At 32.9% G+C, this 21,796-nt stretch overlaps 1 long non-coding RNA gene across 1 annotated transcript; it reads right to left on the reverse strand.

Annotated features, from left to right (window-relative positions):
* Positions 1-11,428: 11,428 nt before the first annotated feature.
* On the reverse strand, positions 11,429-12,634 carry LOC146998586 (uncharacterized). Its single transcript, XR_015039331.1, has 3 exons — positions 12,336-12,634; positions 11,998-12,063; positions 11,429-11,499 (listed from the first exon to the last, which is right to left on the reverse strand). It is a non-coding gene; the product is annotated as an uncharacterized LOC146998586 (long non-coding RNA).
* Positions 12,635-21,796: the final 9,162 nt, after the last annotated feature.

A 21,796-nucleotide genomic window follows, 5' to 3' on the forward strand; every position in this document is an offset into this window, starting at 1 on the left:
ATTATATTACTCAAAGCTATTCTAACTTCCTTGCAAAAATCTATGTTGATCTGAGTAGAGCTACTAGAGATACAGGCTGACTCGTCAGCCATTTTGAATCTAAGATTTAGGGTTACAATTTAGGTGTGGAGCGGCAACTTTGGCTCTTTAGCGCTGTCCGCTAAAATTTAACATTCTAGAGAATCCGAATTTCAGCTTGTGGTTGCTTGCAAAGTTCTTTTTTTAATAATTTAAATAGCAAAAATCAAAAAGCAAGAATCACTATTTTCCATATATAACATCTTTATTATTCTTTGTAGCCCTCACTAACTCCTTACTGATTTTATGGCATGACAACCTTCTGAAACTAAACTGAAACTAAAGGTGAAGTGAAAGTAGTAGTCATTATCTAGTAGAAGTAGTTGTAGTTATTATGACCAATAATAATTGTTGCCTACATCACTCCCCTACCAGTAACCAAGTTACGTTACTCTGAAAACATGGTGGGAGAGAAGATACAAATATCTATACAAATAACACTGATACAAATATATAAATTGAAATTATGTACACAAAAAAACATAATTAAGTTTTAAATTAATATGAAAGAGTTATAAGTTCAAGAAGAGTCAATAACGTCATTGAAACGAACTGGAAGTTTTACTTGTCTTCCACATCGTGTTAATTTTTTAGGTTGTTCTAGTTGCTGACTTAGCACTGATGTGTGCTTACTTGGCACAGATGTATGATCACTTTTTGAAGTTGGAGACAAAAGTTCATTAGGTTGTAACACATAAGCTGGTTTTAACCTATCCACAGAGATACTAACTTGTTTATTTTTAATTGATAGAAGAAAATATTTCGGGGTCCTTTGCAGTACCAAAAAGGGTCCTTCATATGGGGGCTCCAAAGGTTTTTTTACTCTGTCAACCCGCAGAAACACGTGCGAGCATGTGTACAAATCTTTTGGGATGAAAATCTTTTGTTTACATTTGGATTTGGATTGATAGGGCTTTAAAAGGGCCATCTGATTTCGAAGATTACTTACAAAATTATCATTAGATATTGGCATGTTTGATTCTTCAAAGAATTCGCCAGGTAATTTAATAGTTTTGCCATAAACCATTTCAGCTCTTGTATACTTGCAGTCCTCATGTAGAGCAGCTCGCAAACCCATAAGAACTGTTGGTAATGTTTCTGTCCAATGAAGAGAATTATGACATGTAATAGCTGCTTTTAAAGTACGGTGTAGACGTTCAATTTTCCCATTACTCTGAGGATGGTAAGAAGTTGTATGGTTTACTTTTACTCCACATAGCGAAGCCAAATTTCGAAACAGTTCCGAAATGAATGGAGTTCCTCTGTCAGTAATAACACAAGAAGGTACACCAAATCGTGTTATCCAATGTTCATAAAAGGCTCTTGCTATATTTTCTGCTGTGATATTTGATAACGGTACCACTTCCATCCAAGAAGTAAACCGATCAATACACGTCAAACAATAAGTGTATCCATTAGAAGGTGAATAAGGCCCAATTAAATCAATGTGCACAACACTAAATCTTTCGTCTGGTGCTTGATATTGAGAATATTCTGATTTTGTATGTTTAGTTACTTTATTTTTCTGACAATCGATACAAGTTTGAGCCCACTGTTTAACATCTTTTTTTATATCCGGCCAAATGAATCTTTTAGTAATCTCTTTTACAGTACTTCGGATTCCAGGGTGAGCTAAACCATGAATTGCATTAAATATTTTCATCCGAAAAGTTTGAGGTATGAATGGTCTGATATTAGAAGTAGAGGTATCGCAATATAAGAGTTTTCCTGATGGTAATTGATGCTGTTTAATATGCAATGATTTGGAATGTAATTTCAACTGTTGCAGTTCATCATCATTAATTTGTGCATCTGCTATCAGGTCAAAATAAACAACAGGTGAATCGATGTCCTCAATCCTAGATAGGCTGTCTGCAACCACATTGTTTTGACCACTTATATGGCGTAGGTTAGTAGAGAATTGTGAGATATATTGTAACTGTCTGAGTTGTCTGGGAGATGCTTTGTTATGATTCTGCTTAAAAGCAAACGTTAAGGGCTTATGATCCGTATAAATAGTAAAATCGCGGCCTTCAAGTAAATGTTTAAAGTGTTTAACGGATAAATATATACCCAAAAGCTCGCGATCGTAAGCGCTATAATTTTTCTGGGCATCATTAAGCTTTTTTGAAAAAAATGCAATAGGTTTCCATCCATTTGGTTCTTTTTGTTGAATAACTGACCCAATAGCCAAATCGGATGCATCTGTGAGAAGTGCCAGAGGGTAATCCGAATTGGGGTAGGCCATCAACGCTACTTGAGCAATATCTTGTTTACATTTTTCAAAACTTTTTCTGGTTTCATTGGTCCATAGTATTTTACGTCGATCTTTTTTTTGTAGATCCTTTCAAAAGTTCATGAAGAGGAGCTTGAGTTTCTGCGGCATTTTTAATGTAATTCCGATAGAAATTGATCAGTCCTAAGAAGGAATGAAGTTGGTTTATAGTTTCTGGAAACGGATATTCTGTGATGGCTTTAATTTTTTCAGGTAGAGGTTTTGAACCTTCAGCAGATATTTGATAGCCCAAAAAGTCTATTACAGGTACTCCCAAAACTGATTTGCTAATATTAATTCGGAGACCATATTTATCTAAACGCTGGAAAATTGTTTTAAGATGTAAACGATGTTCTTCCTCGCAAGAAGAGGCAATCAAAACATCATCCAAATATGGAAACACAAAGTCTAGGCCATAAAAAACTTCATTGATGAACCTCTGAAAGGTCGCGGGGCATTTTTGAGACCAAAACTCATGACATTGAATTTGTAAAGACCAAAAGGTGCGATAATAGCAGTTTTTTCTTTATCTTCATCTGCTACTGGAATGTGAAAATACGCTTTAAAGAGATCAATTTTAGAAAATATAGTTTTATGAGTTAAAATATGTTGAAAATCTTGAATTCGAGGAATGGGATAACGATCAGGTACAGTTAAATCATTCAGTCTTCTGTAATCCCCACATGGGCGGAAAGAACCGTCTTTCTTTGTCACTATGTGTAGAGGACTTGCCCATTCTGAACTGGACGGACTAATGATGTTATTGTCCAGCATATATTTGAATTCTCTTTTAGCTATTTCCAACCGTTTAGAATCTAATGGTCTTGCTTTACAACTTACAGATTGTCCTTGAGTTATAATGTGATGTTTCACATTATGCTTTACAGTAGAAATAAGAAAATTTGGTTTTGTTATACTAGGATACATAGCAAATAAATCAGAATATTTACATAAGCTGCCCGTTGTATTTACAGTTTCATGAATAGACATGGGTGCGATGTCACCATAAACTGCAAGGTTCGTCACACCATCAATTAGCCTTTTATGCTTTATATCAATCAATAAATTGAACTTATTTAAAAAATCTGCACCTAATATGGGTTTACTAATTTTTGCTACAATAAATGGGAATTGAAATTCTCGGCGTAAACCAAGATCAAGAATTAAAACTTCTGTACCAAAAGTATCAATTTCTGTATTATTTGCAGCATATAATTGATAGTCACTAATAAGTTTGTGTTTAGAAGTACGAGGAATAAGGCTTACCTCTGCTCCACTGTCAACCAGAAAATGTAAACCTGTTTTTTTGTCCGTGATAAATAAGCGGAATTTACGGCAATTTTCTTTATTTACAGCAGCAGAGTCTGCCGCTAATTCTACTGCTGATTTTCGTTTTCCGAGGAGCTGTTTTTCCATGCACAGGGGGGTTTGCATCTATCAGGAAAACACTTTTCTCGAAAACGAAAGTGAAAATAACAGTACTTGCCATTAGGGTTATAACGGCTCCGAGATTTACTTCGATTATTAGATGATCGACTGCTATTTCTTGAGCGAGAACGAGAATTTCTTGTAACAGTTAGTTTTTCGACTTTATTATCCAAAGCTGCAATTTGTTGTCGTAATTCAGCAATAGCATCTGTTCCTGGAGAAACAATACTGCTGGCACAGTATAGTTCTTGTTTTGGTTGCATTTCGATGATACGATCCGCCATCAGAGCTAGTTTTTCGATATCTTCATCACTAACGATTAAAATATTGCGCACAGTATCTGGCATTTTCTGCAGAAATAGTGTTTTAAGAACTTTATCCGAAATGCCATCGGTAGCAAGATTTCGCATTTTTTGTAAAAGTTGACTAGATTTACTGTCTCCCAAGTCTATGCCTGTTAGCAGTCTCTGTAAACGTTTATTTTCACTTTCTTTAAAAGTGTTCAAGAGACGTTCTTTAGCAGCAGTATATTTGGTTTTGCTATTGTCACTTATAATATCCCATAAACTTTCTACAAATTTTGCTTCCAATTGCGATACTAAGTAGTTGAATTTAGTTTCCTCGGCAGTTATTCCACAAATAGAAAATTGTGCTTCTACTTGATAAAACCATATCTCTGGCTTTTCAGCCCAAAAGGGAGGTATTTTAACACTTACCCGTGCTATTTCTTCTTTAATCGCCGATTCTTCACTTTCTGACATCTTTATCAATAATTCCGAGGTCACCAAGTATGTGGTTGCTTGCAAAGTTCTTTTTATAATAATTTAAATAGCAAAAATCAAAAAGCAAGAATCACTATTTTCCATATATAACATCTTTATTATTCTTTGTAGCCCTCACTAACTCCTTACTGATTTTATGGCATGACAACCTTCTGAAACTAAAGGTGAAGTGAAAGTAGTAGTCATTATCTAGTAGAAGTAGTTGTAGTTATTATGACCAATAATAATTGTTGCCTACAAGCTTTTTTCTGCACTCCTATAAAGATGTGTGGCTTTTTCCCCTTCTTTTGTCTGCAGTTCAGATTCTTTCTCGTATTTTTTTTTAAAATTGCCAAATTTCTCGTATGATTCAAGTTATTTTAAAAGTTTCTAAAACATTTTCACATATCATATTTCAAATTTGTATTTTTAGTTAAAAATGCTTTCTTTTTGAATTCCTTTATTGAATTTTCAATTTTTTCTTTTAAATACACGCATAATGTTATTTATCTCAAAATGTATTTTTTGACAAGAGCTTTCCCTCAACCACATTCTTAATATGGTTGAGGGAAATCCCTCAACCTCCATTAATTTTGGATAAGGTTTAATCTTTAATTTTTGTTTTTTATTTTTAATATGTTATTTGAATTTTGCTCACATGGAATCAAACGTCTATTACTGTAGCAAATTTGTTAAAAATGTTATTTTGTGTGTGTTTCCAGAAAAAGCTGCTAAACACTTTATGATTTTAAATACTGATTCAAGATATACACCTTTAAATTATAATGCTTTTAGAATGAAGTGCAGAATGCTATAAAAATTACTTCAATGCTCAGATGACTGTGGGATTCATAGATTTAATAGAGTAAAAAATTCCATTAATTTTTTTTTTTTTTTTTTTTTTTTTTTTTTTTTTTTTGTTCTTTATTTAGCTAATTTAGCTATAAACAATATTAAAATAATACACACACAAATAAATAAAAATAAAAATAATACCTTTACATACAGAATTTACAGATACTATTTACTTATAAGTTTATTTGTTGTTGATGGTTACTTTTTATTATACCTGGAAAAATTATACTTACATACATATGCTCTTAATATTACACGTATCTGAATATTTAAATGATAATTCCATAACATAATAAGATTCAATCTATATCACAGCAAAGACAATACTTGAATCACAGTTCTTTTTATTAATTAATTTGCATAAGTAAAAACATAAAAATATTATTTAGCTTCAAATCTATAAAATAAGTCCTCTAGTAACAAACATATGACAAACACATATAGAGAAAATAAAGATAAATAAATAAAAATGTTTTGCTTGTTGGTCTAATGTAGTGCAATTCAGTCTATTATATTCAAATTTTATTAAAACATACTGCAGTAATTGAATTTTTTCCATTATACATCAAACAGCTTTATATAGAATGATATTATATTAGTTTTACTTTTAAAACTAATATAATATAATTAATTCTCATTTATATGCGGAGATGTTTGAATAAATGCAAAAAACCATCTGAATAAATTTTAGCCAACACTATTCAGATAGTATTCTTGTTTTCAAGGTATATCATTTTTATTTTGTTCTTTTTCCATTAAAGGAGCTAACCTAAGACCACAAAGGTTCGATAATATTCAGGTCTGGTGACTGTGGTGGCCAGGGGAGATGGGACAACTCATCCTCGTGCTCAGAAAACCAGTCCTGGACAATGTGAGCTGTGTGAACAGGGGCTTTGTCATCTTGGAAGACACCATCACCATCGGGGAACAAAGTTTGTACCATGGGGTGAACTTGATCGGCCAAAATATTCACATAAGTCTTGGCAGTCATGTGCCCTGACACAGCTCATTTGGGGCTAGCAGAGAACCACGATATGGCTGCCCAAACCAGAACAGAACCCCCGCCATGTTTCACTCTTGGCAACAAACAGTCTGTATTATAGGCTTGAGATGGCGTTCTCCAGACATAAACTCGGCTAGAAGTGGGAAACAATGTGAAAGAAGACTCGTCAGACCATATTACTCGTTTTCACTGCTCTATAGTCCAGGCTTTATGACTTAAACACCACCTTTTCCTGTTACGGGCATTAGTGTCACCGATGATTGGCTTCTCAATTGCAGCACGGCCAGCAATTCCCTGTTTATGAAGCTCCCTTCTAATTGTTTTGGTACTCACAGGGTTCGGTAACACAACATTCATTTCAGCAGTAACTTTTGCAGCTGTGGTCTTCTTATTTTTCGTCACAATTGCCCTTAATGATCGTCTGTTACGATCACTCAGGACACACTTTCGTCCGCCCTGTGATTTAGCAGATGATGTTTTTCCGCTTTTCAAATATGCGGAATAAATCTTCGATACAGTACCTCTTGAAACACTAAACACCTCGGCTACCTTGCTTATGGAAGCACCTACCATACGTGCTCCAACAATTTGCCCACGTTCGAAGTCTGTTAACTCTGACATAATGCAATGACAACCTCACATAACAGTACTCCGACAACAACTGAACTGTTTAGCACATTTACGAAGTTGTATAGGTGGCGTCAGTAGTCAAAAACGCCAGCGCCACCTACATTTCATTAAAATCAATCTTTCTTTTCAAACATGCATTTCACAAGGTGTTTCCATATTTTTGTCCATCCACTGTATCTCATTGATATATTATAAATATAGCTTAAACATGTTTTATGTGCATACCCAAAGGGGGTGGGAAGTAAGCCTTGATTCAAAATCTGTTTTAAAGCAATAAGTAAATAAATAAAATACACTGGTTCTATTAGAATGTCAAAAAATACTGTTATGTATTCTATAAACAAATTCAAATTATCACATCATACTATATAACCCTGGTACAAAAGAAGAAATGTCTGATTAGGAACATACTCTATTTATTTGGTAAAAAAGAAGAGTAAAACATATGCAACATCCCATTATAAAAAATCCTGCAAGCCATTACAATACTATAAGACATTGATTAGTAAGGTAAACATCAGTTGATCATTCTTTCACAACAGCAATAAATGTTTCATTTAAAATTCTTAATAACATGCCAAAACAGATTCACAATTGATGCCTCATTTAAGGTCACACAAAAGTAAATCCGATTTAGCTGACTATGAGATCTTCTATTGTAGAGGACTTTCTAAGGAGAACTGGCTTGTATTCACATTACACATGGGGAAAAACCACAAAAAAACCAACCATGCAGCCAGCCTGTTCGGAAATAGAACAGAAGATGGAACTCCCAGCATTCAGTAACTTTAACCATTCAGCTGTTGGTGGGCCTAATTATTATTCGAAGAGACAAACAGCAATTTTTCAGTGACAACTACTCTACTTTTTTACAGACAGAACTGAACAGCAAAAACTTCTTAAACTCTTGATTAGATTCTAGTTTACTTTCTTCCTTTTAAAAGCAGGAGATGCAAAACTTTGCCGCTGCTGCCTTTTATTTTGAAGAAGCTTCTTGAGACCAATTCCACGGGCAGTCAAATAATATTTTATTATCTTTGTTTTGATATTGCAACAGAAGGGAATATTTACCTCGCCTGCTTTCTTACAAATCATATTAACAAATTCCACATCCATAGTTACATTTCCATGCATTATTTCGTCTCGAAAATTTTGAATTATTTTTTCACACAGAAGGCACAATTTAAAAATTTCTGGAGAAGGACATTTAAGCACGCCTAAATTTGCAAAATTAATTATGTACTGCTTATTTTCATCAATGGAAGGAGTATTTTGCTCACAAAGTAAGAGAAACTGTGAGCATGAATTACAAGCATTTTTCAAAACAGAATTTATTGCAGCTCCTGCAATATAACAGACGTTATTTTCCTCACTAAGGGTGAGATTCTGTAGAGATACATCAGAAACTTCTGGTATGGTAACAGGCTCTAAAGCTTTTTTCTCCTTCAGAAATTCAAATTCATCTTTCGCATAGTTTAATAAGTAAATATCTGAATCAGTAGCATAACTGGAGTTCTTAATGTCAGATATAAACTGAGATAAACAGATAAGCTTTAATGCTTTCACAGCTTGCAAAGCACTTGGCCTCAAACCAGCTTTTCTGCGTATCTGAGAAAATACATTTTCTAGAGCATCTTGTGTCAATCTGCTCGTCAAAATAAACTGAAAATCATTCAGAAAACATGCCTCTGCTAACTGTATGGCTGATAAAGTAGAAAGAATCAAACCAGTATGTAATAGTTTCCACCCTTTACCAATTTCTATAAGCTGTATAACATTAATAAATTCAAAAAGTAACTCAATTTTTTTGCTTTTATTTGTCACAGAAATTGAGTTCTTTCTACATCTAGAGGATAGCATTTGAAACCACTGACATATAAATCTTATCCACCATGCTGTTGTAAGAGCATTAGGGCTTATCTCTTTTAAAGCTACTGCCTTCTCCAATCCCACAGCTGTTTTAATTGGAAAAAACCTCACAGCAGAAGCAACATTCATTTTATCAAAATGTGAGGGGAAGAGGTCTTCTTTGCTGAGATGATGCATAGTTCTCAAACCACAATTTTGGTTTGTTTCAGTAATCCAGATATCTTTTATAAATCCTGCAGATACATGCAAAGTAACCAAATTTTCTTTATTGCAAACATAACTGGGCAGTTTTATACTATGATTAAGAGTTGCAGACCAGAGATTTTTTAAAAGATGTGGCACATCTGCAAATACATAAATAATTTTGCCCTTAATTTCAGTAGTGAAATTATTTCTTTGGTTTCGAGAAACAGATATTCCCAAAGAATTCCACAGGCTTCTATTTACTGCTGCCATATCGCTAACAATACCAACAACATTAAATCCAACAGAATTGACAGCTTCGATAAAATTGACAACAAGTTGTTTGAGCTGGCATCCTGTTACCTGTCCAATTATCTCATGGGCAACCACTTGCTTCCATTTCAGCTTCAAACCTCTTAGTAAAATAACTAAATAGTGATTTCCTGCACCCTTTTGATTTCCTAATGTACATTTACCAATAAATTTACATTTTGAAATATCAAAATCAGGATTGCCAGAAATCTCCATTTCATCCAATGATAAAATACAGTCTTTATCACTAGCATTCATTTTTTCTCCTTTAATTTTCAAAGGTTCAATCATCTCACTGATGACTCCAAAATTCATTTCAAGACCTTGAAGTCTTTTATTTAAAGTGCTGTATGAAAGCACGGAAAACCTATTCTGTGCAAGTAATTATAACCATGCTTGCCCAAGGCAAATCTAACTTTGAGGCCTTTTATTATTCCCTCGTTAGACCATTTTGCAATGCTTCTACGAGGAATTTTCAACATTGCTATTTGTTCATCTGAAAGAAATGTTTTCACTCCTTTCAGCAATTCCTCACGCTGTACTTGAAGGTCATGAAGTTGAATTTCAGTGCTATGCCATTTTTTTAAAACATTAATTTCATTTTTTTTTGGTTGCTGTAAGTTCTTTCAGTAATATTTTGTTCTGGCATTGCAGAAGCGAGATCAATTCAGTCTGCTGTTTTATAAAATTCCTTAAAAGAACATCCTGGAATAAAGAAAAAATCTATATGAATAATCATCAAAGAAGGGGGGGGAAACACAACAAACAAACAAAAAAGATCTGAAAGGTTTCAGATTTTAAATTACACCCAAAGGGGCCTTTTTTTAACATTTTGTGTTTTAGCTTTATTTATTAAATATCAAGTTTTTCACACTTAAATTATAAAATTCAGTTCAACAGCAATATTGCAAGATAATTTTAAAATGAACATATCTTCAGAATTCCCGATTCATTGTCTCACATGCTGGAGATAAAAGTGTCTTTTCTGTACAATATTGCCATTGCTCGCTTTGAAATCCTCAAGTTTGTTAATCAAAAATTTGTTAAAGTTTTACAACATATAAAATATATATTAAAACAAATTCCGAATTTCAAGTTCGGTCTTCCAGATGTCCATATTCACAGTAGAATTAAGTCATTCAAAATTTGATGGCTCTAGGTACCGTTGTTTTTATCAGAATGCAAAAAACATACATGCATTTATGCAGATTCTTCACTATATAATTTCTTTAAATATAGTACAGGGTGATAATATTTGGTGGCAACAATTTGCAAAGTGATGCAGCCGTTTATAGTGTTTCAATACAAAACGAAAACAATAGTCCTTCAGGGACAAAGCCCCTTTGGATTAAATGTCAAACTTAAACAGATAATAAATCCACAAAATAAAAATGCAAGTTCCAGGTCTCTTTTCCTATACTGTGGTGGGTTTTTAAATTTGACTCTATTGTTTTCAGCATTTTCTAGATTATTTTTGTTTTATTTTCTAATATTTAAAATTTATTTCACTTAAAAATAGATTTTTAAAATTTAAAATTTATTTCCAGCTTTTCAAGGGATCGATTATCTCCATAATCATGAGCAATTTAATAACACAAATTATCAACTTATATCACAGCCTTCACAAATGCTGATGAAATTAATTAAAATTAATTACAATTTGGTTGCAAGATGAATCTAAAGGTTGTTTTTGCAAACAAAACTGAAATTTACATAGAGAATTTGCAACTATTGATGAAATTAATTACATTCCTTTTACCAAAAAATTACTTTATAGAACATTTTAAATGCATACAAGGAAGAAATTTAATTATACATTAGTTATCAACTTACATCAGAGCCTTCACAAATAGATGGTATTTCATTGCAAAATAAGGCTAAAGGCTGTTCTTGCAAATAAACCTGAAATGTACACAAAGAATTTGTAAATGCTAATGAAATTAATTACATTCCTTTTACCCCCCCCCAAAAAAAAAAGTTAATAGAAACATTTTGTATAAGCAAGCAATTTAATAATACACTAATTATCTACTTACATGAGATCCTTCACAAATAGATGGCATTTTATCACAAGATGAAGTTGAAGCTTGTTCTTGCAAACAAACCTGAAATATATATATAAGAAATTTAGAAATACAGATAATATAAACTACATTCATTTTAAGAAATAATTATTTTACATAACATTTTATAATTCATAAATAGATAATAAATTGTTAACACTCAAAATTCAAAAATAATTCCATAGCACAACAGCCAGATATAGTACAGCTGTTTAGCAACCATAAGACAAACAATTTCATATTTCAGAAATTGTATAAAAATTCATTAATATATGTAAAACATATGACATTTAATAGCTGCTCAAATGAAAACATAGAATAGATTCTTTACTAGCAGCTGTTATTTAATCAGAAGGTAATGCTAAATGTTGTTGCAAACACACCTGAGATGTACTGTAATGTACACATTTGCAACCACTGGTGAAATGAAATAAAGTGCATGATTATGAAGATGGAAACATTTAAAAAAACATAGTACAGTTTACGAATAGATGTTAAAAAACTATTAATTTTTTTTAGAAGTGCAAAATGGCAATTTACATCAGATACTTCGGCAGCAAAATTTATTTCTCCAAAATATGAAGCTGAAGGTTGTGGCAAATGAACCTAAAAGAAATTATAATATATGAAATATGTGGAAGTGAAAGAAATTATAAACTCTGATCGGATAAAAATAAATACAAATAATCATTACCATTTTCAAAGTAACTCAACTTATAAAAAAGCATAAATACATTGGACTGTTCATAGCATTCATACTTCTTAAACATAAGTAAATATTACGTTAATATATTTTTAAATTTTAGAAACAGTGTTAATACTTTTTAGAAAAAGTTTATAATACTAAATATTTAATAACTGTTCAAATGAAGACTTACAACAGATGGTTCAGCAACAGAAATCGCTTCAGTTGATAAAGGTAAACTGTGCAGCAAGCCACCCTGAAGATGCAAAAATTATGAAACACATATAAGTAAGGATACCTGAAAATGCTGATAAATAAAATATACTTAATGTAATTTTAATAATAAATAATATAAATAATCCTAATAAGTTTTGTAAATCTTTAAACAAAAAATAACAACATTCAGACAAGACATATAAGACATTAAAATATACATTTAAATCAATGTATTATAACTATATTATTGTATTACTCAAGATTAAAGTTATTAATTTCAATATTATTTCTTTTACTTACTCCATAAATATTTCTCTCTATTTATCTGGAATTTGAAATTAAGCAAAAAAGCAACTTTAGTTTAATACAAATTTTGATTTAAATTTTTTTGACTTTGAAGGCAATCAGATACCGGTTTCTTTCTTTTAGGAGCAAATTTGAAGAAACCAGACCCATGTATGACCGTCCTCGAAAAACTACAAAAACTTTATCCAAAAACTACATCAAATTGAGGTTTTACGCTTAATTTTCAATATATGATTATAATAACAAAGTACATACTTAATTATATATATAACAACAGCAAAATTTTAATTTTTTAATCTAATCTTAGGGACTGTAATTACAGCTTTATCACATAATGCCTTAATTTCAATATTTTGATTCTTTTATAAAGCAATTTAGTCCATTTGTAATAAAAACATATTTTTTTTATGAAAAACCATAAAAATAAAAAACACATACATTACAAAAATTGAATGTAACTGAACGGTGCTTTGGTAAACCAATGCCTTTTAGACGCTGTGGGGTCAACAGTTATGGGGGATTAGGCACATTGTAAACAAAATATGTGTAAATCTATAATAAATCAGACTGGATCGCAGTTAAAGTAATAAACAGAGGAGCGTTTTTCCACACAACATTTATTAACGAACACCAAAGACAGACAGACAGACAGATGTCTTGTTTTGCACCCGCTAAGTCTTTCTGCACCGATGGGCGAAAAATCAAGCATAGGTGCGAAGGAAAGGTATATAGAAAGAGGGGCAATTTCGTATTTGAGGAGAGTAAAAAGGAACTTCGTACATCTTGTACGAGTTCAAAAGGCCAGAAAGAAAAGATGGGACAAAATAAAATTTAAAATAAATGGCCCAAAAATAATAGAGGAAAAAAAAAAAAGGGCCTTTAGAAAGAAAAGGAAAAGAAGTAGAAAATATCCTAAAATACGATTATGTCCATGAGTGTAGTTAAAAGGAGAAGAAACTGTCTTCATTTACAATAAATAATGTCTCACAGGTGTGTGTGTGTAGTGAGTGTGTTTGGTAATGGTGAATAGATGTGTTACTGGGGAAAAAGCAAATATTGACGGTGTTAAAATGCTTCGTATTAAGGTATTTAGCATGGAATATAAAGTAATATGTATGCTTGCATCCTGAGATATCAACAAAGGTCATCAAACAAAAGTATATATTAATTTAACCAAAGTAAATTATGCTACTTTCATTCTCAACATTTTCACACATTTTTCAAAAAACAGCAGCAGACTAACAACATAGAACCATATACAATACAAGACCACAACCGCATACACCCAAAAAAATAAATAAATAAAATAATATATATATATATATATATATTTATGTGTGTAAATTACTGAGTATATGTATTAAAAACACAAATTAAACAGTATTTATTAATTTAACAATCATAATTTATTACAAGATTAATTATTTTACTATCATAATTTATTACTAGTTAAATAATGCTAATATAACACAATGAGGCACACTTATTTATATAAGGTCATAGTTCTAAAAATTCATTTAAGGCGGTGAAGAATAAACCATCCCTTACATATGGACATTTAACAGATAGCAAAGAACAGTATGAGAAAAAATCGGTGAGGTATAGTATTATTTAAAGGCGAAACTATATTCAAGCGATCTAGAAAGAAAAGAGAATCCAGAAGATCCGAGAGGGAAATAGCGCGATGCCCAAATTATCCCTCTCATCCCCAAATTTTCCCTCTCTCGAGATTCCTTAAGGGCTTTGTAAGTGTTGACAGACGTGAACTGATAACGCTGGCGTCTGTTTCGAGTTGATACACAAAGGAAGCCACAAGCAATGGCAATTTCAAGTATTTTTTAATGCTTTAAACTGATGAAAAATTAAGATTTATTGATTTAAAGGCACTTATTTATAGAAATTTGATTTAGTTTAGATGAAAGAAAGGTACTTATCTTAAAATTCCAGGCTTTTGGAGTATATCCTTACATTGTCCGCTGTTTTATTCTCGTCAACATCGGAGCCGAAATTCATTGGAATGATATAGGTTTTGTAGGGGAAAAATAAACATTTTTCAAAGAAATTTAATTGATAATCACCAAGAGGAAAGGAAAAATTTTCACTTTTTTACGGAGCGCAGCGATCGTGCTGCCGCTTGCCTCGGTGATCACACAGCCCTCCCCCAACACCAAAGACGAACTGATACATATACATAATTGACATCACAGTCACAGTTTCTTTTTACAAACAAACATTACCGCCATCTATTGGCGATCTATGGATACACAATCCTAAACTTAACACTCCCCCCCCATGCATCCGTAACGGATGCATCAATTTTATTGAACTTCAAGATTATAAAGTCTTTCAATTGGTCTTCTAACAACACCCTTATCCAACTGAATCTCACAAGATCTAATTCTATCATCTCTTCCGTGAAATAATTCCTTAATCCTACCTATCTTCCAGTTACAGCGTTTCACATTATCTTCTCGTACAAGTACAACATCATTAATTTTAAACACGGGAGAATTCTTTGGAGTTTTTGAAAACATGACTGATCTTAATTCTAACAAATATTCTTTATAAAACCTTTTCCAAAAATGCTCTAATATTAATTGCCTATGCTTCCATCTTTTAATCAACTGAGATCTTGTAGATTCTAGTTTAGATTCAGGTGAAGGTAAAACAGTCAATCTAGATCCAGTTATAAAACGAGATGGTGAAAGAGGATCAGGTTCATTTGGTTCATTGTATACATACGTTATAGGTCTAGAATTAATAACAGCTTCAACTAAAACAGTATACAGTTCTTCATAATATAAAGAAGCTAAGATACGTTTTAAACAAGTTTTTACAGATTTTACCAAACGTTCCCAGAATCCGCCCCACCAAGGAGCACCTTCTACAAAAAATTTCCATTCAAACCCATTTTTACCAAGGAAATTTAGAACCTTTTCATCTTTACATAATTTATACAAATATTTTAATTCACTATCAGCAGTCTTAAAGGTTTTAGCATTATCAGAATATATAACTCTACAAATATCCCTACGTGCAAAAAATCTACGTAAGGCTTGAATGAAACACTCTACACTTAAATTTGATAACGATTCTAAATGGACTCCTCGAGTCACTGCACAGGTAAACAATGAAATATACACTTTTGTACCATCCTTTAAATACAAAGGGCCAGCGAAATCTATGCCACTTACCTCAAATGGTTGAGCTTTCTCCACTCGGTCAGCTGGAAGAGGAGCCGACATCTCGTGTCCAGCTTTAGCATTATATTTTTTACAAAATCTACAATCATGTAACACAGATTTTACAAAACGTCTGGCTTTTAAAATCCAAAATTTCCCTCTTACTTGCACTAAAGTTTCATTTACACCACTATGAAGTACCTTTTCATGACAATTCAAAATAATTAAACGAGAAAAATAATTATTTGATAATATTATAGGCTGAATTTCATCGACATCTAATGATGATTTCACTAATCTACTTCCAACTCTTAAACAACCCTTTTCATCCATTACTGGATTTAACCCAAACAATTTGGAATTATGAGACAATGGTTTTTTACATTTAACATCATTCAACTCTTCAAAAAAATACTCACCTTGTGATAAGATAATCCAATAACACATAGCATTACATATTTCATTTTTGGTCACAGGACCAATCACTCTATTCTGTGACTTTAAATTATTAATGAATCTAAATAAATATGACGTGACTCTTAAAAGTTTACCTAAGTCACTAAAGTTTTCTATTTTTAACACAGGTTGTAAAGGTTGAACACTGCTAGTAACTTGAGTCACAACTCTTTCTTCAGCACTATCTACTATGTTACAATGCTCGTTCACTTTAGGCCAATTTATTTCATCTTGATGAAGCCATGGAGGTCCATGCCACCACACTTGATCTACTACAAGATCACTCACTTTAACACCACGTGTAATTTTATCAGCTGGATTATCTGAGCCAGGACAATGATGCCACATGCTCGGGGATGTTTTGTCTTGAATTTCAGACACTCGATTTTGTACGAATGTTTTCCATCGCCGTGGTGAGTTTTTATCCAATGAAGCACAATAAGAGAATCTGTCCATAAATGAATCTTAGCTTGAGTAAAATGCACACGGACTGTAGTTACAAGTCTTGCACCTAACACTGCTGCCATGAGCTCGAGTCTTGGTAAAGATAATTTTTTCAGGGGAGCCACTCTGCTCTTGGCTATCACTAAACTTGTTCCACAATATTTTAAGCTACGGAATTTCACGTACACTGCTGCTCCGTAAGCACTTTGAGATGAATCACAAAAAGAATGTAGTTCCAGTGTTTCAGGCGTTTCATCAACATCACGAAAATACCACCGATTATCTGGATATTAGGTAGATCACATAGTTGCCTATACCATTTGTTCCACTTTTCCTGCAATTCTGGTGGGATAATTTCATCCCAATCAACACCTTTCAGCCATAAATCCTGAAACAGAACTTTTGCTTGAATAACATATGGAGCAAGAAACCCAACAGGATCGAAGATTTTTGAAGCAGCTTTTAAAACACAGCGTTTTGTTTGGTCATTTGACTGGATGAAATCAATAACGTCTTGTGCATTAAAACAGAAGATATCCTTAATTGTATCCCATTGAAGTCCAAGAATCTTTGAGGGGGAATCACAGTCAGGCAATTTAAAACTAACGAAGTTGTCACTTGATTTATACTGGTTTTTTACAGTATCCGAATTAGAATTCCATTTGGTCAAAGTCATTGATGCCTTTTTCATTATATCATTGGCTTCATGATATATCTGTATAGCTTCCTCCTCCGTATCTGATCTACGAATAAAATCGTCAACATACATGAAGTTTTCTAACATTTCTACAGTTCTGGGATGAATGTCTTCAAATTTCTTTATATGATGCTTAATGCAAACGCTCAGCAAAAATGGACTTGATTTTGCTCCAAACATTACACGACACATCCGATAAACTTGAATTCTCGGATTGCTCAAACTTGAATTCTCATCAATCCACAAAAATCGCATTGAATCCCTATCTTCAGGTGCAACAGAAATTTGCAAAAACGCTTTCTCAATATCTGACGTAAATGAAGTCGAAAATTTATTAAAACTTTCAAAAGTTCAGGAAGAAGATTTGGTCCTTGTAGTAAATTATCATTTAGAGATTCATGATTTTTTTCCTTTGAAGAAGCATCATAAACAATGCGAAGTTTCGTAGAATTATGATCTTCACGGATGACAGCACGGTGAGGTATGTAGTAAGTTCGTCTCCCAGATGGAGTACCAAGATCGACCTTTTCTATGATTTCTTCCTTAAGCTGATAGTCAATCACTTCTTTATATTGCGCATAAAAGTTAAAGTTTGATTTAAATTGTTCGATTAGCTTTAAAAATCGTCTTTCAGCATTCTCAAAATTGTCTCTTAAAGTCACATTCTGATCTTTCCATGGAAGTCTAACTTCGTATCTGTTACCCTTTTGTGTAATCGAGTTGTTAAATATTTGCATGACCATTTCATTTTGTTCTTCGTCAGAAATATTTTTAATTCCTATAGATTCAATATCCCAAAATGATTCGACGCTTTTTAGAAGTTTCTCTTCTACACTTACGTTTAAACACGCATCATGGATTTGAAAGTCTGATGAAGGAAATTTGCCTTGTATACACAACCCAAACAAGGTTTTCATCGCTACGGCATTTCTGTTTATCCTTTTTATTTCTTCGCTTGCTATTTTCCACATAATGTCCGCGCCGATTAAAACGGAAATATGACTCATTCCATCGGCGCCACCACAGTCTGTCAAAGTGATGCCGAATGCTTGGAGGTTGGATTTGATTTCTACATCTGGTACTCGTATATCGGCATTTGTTATGACTGGTACTTCAATGACTTCGAGATTTATGGATTTTTCAGGGTCATTAATATTTCGGAGCGTAAGTTCAACTTTCTTTCGACGCCAATGTTTCCCGTTCTTTTCACCGAAGGTATGCAGATTTAAAACAGTTTCTCCTTTCACTGGTAACTGTAATTTTCTTGATAAATCTTCTCGAATTGCAGAGATTTGGCTACCGCCGTCAAGAAGACATCTCACAATACAGTTCTTATTTCTGCCCTCAGCCACAGCATACACCGTTTGAAGCATAATATTAGATCCAGTTTTGGCAGAAGAATTTTGAACAATTTCCGCCGATGTTTCGGTTTCCTTATTTTTTGCACTGGAGACAGCTGATGCGGGATTCACACACACACTTTCATGATGTTTACCGCGGCACTTTTTGCAGGAAAACTGTTTGTTCTTACAGTTGATAGCTAAATGTTTACATCCAAAACACATAAAACATTTTCCTGTACGTTTCAAAATGTTGCGTTTCTCATCAGCGTTCACCTCAGTACATTTATATTTCGTATGATCTTTTTTGTCACAAAATATACATTTGTATCCAATTGTTGATAAAGCTGAAGCAGTCGGAACTTTCGATTTACAATTCGGATAAACTTTCGTGCGTTGTTCATTTTGACGAAAGTATGGTTTCTGATTCGTTTTCTCAGAGTTCATTAAACTTGCAGCTTCTCGACAGTTAACTTCCTTTTTTAAGAATTCTATAAGTTCCTTTATATCAAATCCTGCTTCCATATTTCGACTTCGATTAAATTCCAAATTTAATTACTCTGGAAATTTCTGCAAAATGATAGGACAGAGAATATTTCCATAACTTCCAGAAGTAACGTTTAACGATTCTAAACTTCGAATGTTGACTTCGCATTCATCGTACAGCTTACGCAGTGCTTTAACATTTGAAATGTTTCCCACTGGTTCAAGGGATAATAATTTATTCATATGCGAGGTGATAACAACATCTTGTCTTCCAAAACGTTCTTTCAATATTTCTACTGAGGAATCATAATTCTGGTCACTTAAAGCGAAACCGGAAATGGCAGCTAAAGCATTACCTCCAAGTAAGGATTTTAGGTACGCAAATTTTTCAGTTTTTCTCAATCCACTATGATTATGAATTGTATTTTCGAACTGGTTCCAGAAGTCTAACCATTTACACGAATCTCCGTAATAAGTTCCGTTTTGCAGACGTGGTAACTTCACTGGTTTTGTTTCAACTGGAAGTGAAACAAAACCAGTGAAGCTAGCCGTTTCGTTCTGATGAACTGTTCTAGAAGATTCCGAATTCTTCTTCAAAAATCGTTGCATTCTTCCTCTCCATACAACAGTTTTATCCTGGTATTCTTGACTTAAGGTAACTTCATTTTCAATCTCCTCCGAAGTTACTTTCGTTTCTATTTCTGAATCTAAACTTTTCAGTTCGTTGATTTTCTCAATTAACTGTTCATATAAATCCTCGATTATCTCAATTTTCTCATTTAGCGGAATATTATTTGCTAAATTCGATTCGACTTTGGTTATCAGTTTCGTAGTTAATTGTCTTACAACCGATTGTTTCTTTTTCAAATTTTCAAGAACGCCCTCCATTTTCGAAATATTCAGTCTGTCGATTTTCTGGTTCGTAATAATCCCGGTTTGCAGGCACCATAAACAAAATATGTGTAAATCTATAATAAATCAGACTGGATCGCAGTTAAAGTAATAAACAGAGGAGCGTTCTTCCACACAACATTTATTCACGAACACCAAAGACGAACTGATACATATACATAATTGACATCACAGTTTCTTTTTACAAACAAACATTACCGCCATCTATTGGCGATCTATGGATACACAATCCTAAACTTAACACATTGAAAAGAGTTGGCACAGAATTGGGCTTGAGTTTTTTACACCCATCTTGCCTAGAGCATTCAAATTGATTTTCTTCAAAATGTACCTGCATATTTAACAAAAGCATGCATGAAATTTAACATTAAAATCAAAAGCACTAGTATTAAATTACATTTACATATATTATAATAATTTAAGAATGTAATTTTCTGATAAATTTAAATTTTTTTTATGAAAATAGAACAAAATTTTTAAAAAGTAATCATGTTTGTAAAACTACTTAAAACATATTTCCTGCTCACACACTAAAAATAAATTTAAAGTACCTATAGTTAAAAATACAACATTAAGATTTACTACTACAATAATGGATAATAATGGGATCAAAACGAATCATCGAATATTTAAATTAATATTTAACTTCTTAAAAATGTCTAAAAATACAGAATATATTTATCTTACTATAAAGAAAAAACAAAATCATTTATTATTTGGATCATACCATCCAGTTTTTAACATTGGCGCCAACTATCCGATTTGGCGACAATACATCAGAATCAAAACATAGAATGCTACTTTAAATCACCAATCGTACAGTAAAATTAAAGAAAAGAAAAAGGCACATCACATTTCTAACTGAGCACAAAGTTTACATGAAATGTATGATACAAATTTTACAAACGGTATAAACTTTTCACGATAACAAAAGAAACAACATGAAACAACGATATTTTACTGCACAAACACATACACATTCCGCATTTGATTTTGTACTTATAAAATCAGTTGATCGTCAATAAGTGAGAGTTAAATGAAAATAAATATTTTAAAGTACCAAGAAGAGTAATTTTTCTAACATTCTATGGAAAAATACGAAGCTGAACTTACCTCACAAAGATACGCTCCTGGGCCCGGGATCCATTGATCTCGACGAGAATTAGCTATCCATTTTCTTCGTCTTTCTTCATTTCTAGGAAAACGAAACATCCTAAAGTTATTTTTAGACTGATTCGAACAATTTGGTGCAGCACAACCACCCATTTTTCTGAAAATTAGGTCGGAATCGATCCACAAATATGTCAAGAAATCAGTGCTAATCCAATAGCGAATACCAACAAGTTAGCTTCAAAATGGATGATGATTCAGCTCCACTTTATAGTAGCCTTAGATCTGAGGAGAGAAAACTTCAGTGACGTCAGAGCCAATAGACAGCGAGAACGCATTTTCGTTTGTTTACCCCAAGTTAAGGCTCCAGGAGCCTTACCCCAAGTGAGCTAACCTGTTCTTTCTACGGACCTTGCTTTCTACGGACCTTGGTTCTAATCTCCTTGTTTCGCACCTAAGCTTGATTTTTCTTCCATTGGGGCAGAAAGACTTAGCTGGTGCAAAA

The sequence above is a fragment of the Stegodyphus dumicola genome, chromosome 2 (assembly GCF_044657685.1).
Source record: "Stegodyphus dumicola isolate Sdum_Otavi_A_Nest chromosome 2, ASM4465768v1".
NCBI lineage: Eukaryota > Metazoa > Arthropoda > Arachnida > Araneae > Eresidae > Stegodyphus > Stegodyphus dumicola.